Source organism: Protomyctophum parallelum (genome assembly GCF_964188405.1).
Source record: "Protomyctophum parallelum genome assembly, chromosome: 17".
NCBI classification, from domain to species: Eukaryota; Metazoa; Chordata; class Actinopteri; order Myctophiformes; family Myctophidae; genus Protomyctophum; species Protomyctophum parallelum.
The window spans coordinates 18,118,106-18,120,318 of NC_139719.1; positions in this window are offsets into that span (position 1 = coordinate 18,118,106).

A 2,213-nucleotide genomic window follows, 5' to 3' on the forward strand; every position below is an offset into this window, starting at 1 on the left:
CCGGAAACGGTACTTTTTTGAGCGTTGACCCCAGTAGAAGGTCTGCTGCTGTGAATTTTACACCTCTCCCGCTTAGCGGAGTGTGGTGTGGTAGAGGACATCTCCCCGAACGCGTGGGTATGTCCAGATAGTTGCCTCGCGGAGGCCTCTTTGTCCAGTGTCCATTCTGGGTCTGGAAACGGTACTTTTTTCAGCGTTGACCACAGTAGAAGGTCTGCTGCTGTGAATTTTACACCTCTCCCGCTTAGCGGAGAGTGGGGTGTGGTACAGGACATCTCCCCGAACGCGTGGGTATGTCCAGATAGTTGCCTCGCGGAGCCGTCTTTTGTCCAGTGTCCATTCTGGGTCCGGAAACGGTACTTTTTGTCAGCCTTGACCCCAGTAGAAGGTCTGCTGCTGTGAATTTTACACCTCTCCCGCTTAGCGGAGAGTGTGGTGTGGTAGAGGACATCTCCCCGAACGTGTGGGTATGTCCAGATAGTTGCCTCGCGGAGGCCTCTTTGTCCAGTGTCCATTCTGGGTCCGGAAACGGTACTTTTTGTCAGCATTGACCCCAGTAGAAGGTCTGCTGCTGTGAATTTTACACCTCTCCCGCTTAGCGGAGAGTGTGGTGTGGTAGAGGACATCTCCCCGAACGTGTGGGTATGTCCAGATAGTTGCCTCGCGGAGGCCTCTTTGTCCAGTGTCCATTCTGGGTCCGGAAACGGTACTTTTTTCAGCGTTGACCACAGTAGAAGGTCTGCTGCTGTGAATTTTACACCTCTCCCGCTTAGCGGAGAGTGGGGTGTGGTACAGGACATCTCCCCGAACGCGTGGGTATGTCCAGATAGTTGCCTCGCGGAGCCGTCTTTTGTCCAGTGTCCATTCTGGGTCCGGAAACGGTACTTTTTGTCAGCCTTGACCCCAGTAGAAGGTCTGCTGCTGTGAATTTTACACCTCTCCCGCTTAGCGGAGAGTGTGGTGTGGTAGAGGACATCTCCCCGAACGTGTGGGTATGTCCAGATAGTTGCCTCGCGGAGGCCTCTTTGTCCAGTGTCCATTCTGGGTCCGGAAACGGTACTTTTTGTCAGCATTGACCCCAGTAGAAGGTCTGCTGCTGTGAATTTTACACCTCTCCCGCTTAGCGGAGAGTGGGGTGTGGTACAGGACATCTCCCCGAACGCGTGGGTATGTCCAGATAGTTGCCTCGCGGAGCCGTCTTTTGTCCAGTGTCCATTCTGGGTCCGGAAACGGTACTTTTTGTCAGCCTTGACCCCAGTAGAAGGTCTGCTGCTGTGAATTTTACACCTCTCCCGCTTAGCGGAGAGTGTGGTGTGGTAGAGGACATCTCCCCGAACGTGTGGGTATGTCCAGATAGTTGCCTCGCGGAGGCCTCTTTGTCCAGTGTCCATTCTGGGTCCGGAAACGGTACTTTTTGTCAGCATTGACCCCAGTAGAAGGTCTGCTGCTGTAAATTTTACACCTCTCCCGCTTAGCGGAGAGTGTGGTGTGGTAGAGGACATCTCCCCGAACGTGTGGGTATGTCCAGATAGTTGCCTCGCGGAGGCCTCTTTGTCCAGTGTCCATTCTGGGTCCGGAAACGGTACTTTTTTCAGCGTTGACCACAGTAGAAGGTCTGCTGCTGTGAATTTTACACCTCTCCCGCTTAGCGGAGAGTGGGGTGTGGTACAGGACATCTCCCCGAACGCGTGGGTATGTCCAGATAGTTGCCTCGCGGAGCCGTCTTTTGTCCAGTGTCCATTCTGGGTCCGGAAACGGTACTTTTTGTCAGCCTTGACCCCAGTAGAAGGTCTGCTGCTGTGAATTTTACACCTCTCCCGCTTAGCGGAGAGTGGGGTGTGGTATAGGACATCTCCCCGAACGCGTGGGTATGTCCAGATAGTTGCCTTGCGGAGCCGTCTTTTGTCCAGTGTCCACTTTATAAAGTCCATGCACTCCAGTGAATAGCATTTATCCATTTAGATAACTTTATTATTATTATTATAAGGATTTAATTACTTATTCTTACACAGAAACATAATGTGTGTCTTATAGCATCATATAGCATCATTTAAATGCTTAATTTGTAGTTTTAATGTGCAAATTAAACTTTTTTTCAATACTCTAGAGGGTACTCTTATTTTGAAGAGATCGTCCACCGGAAGTCTTAAATTAGCTCACTAGATTAGCTCACTAGACGGTAGACGCTGCCGTCTAACAGGACCCCCGGAAAG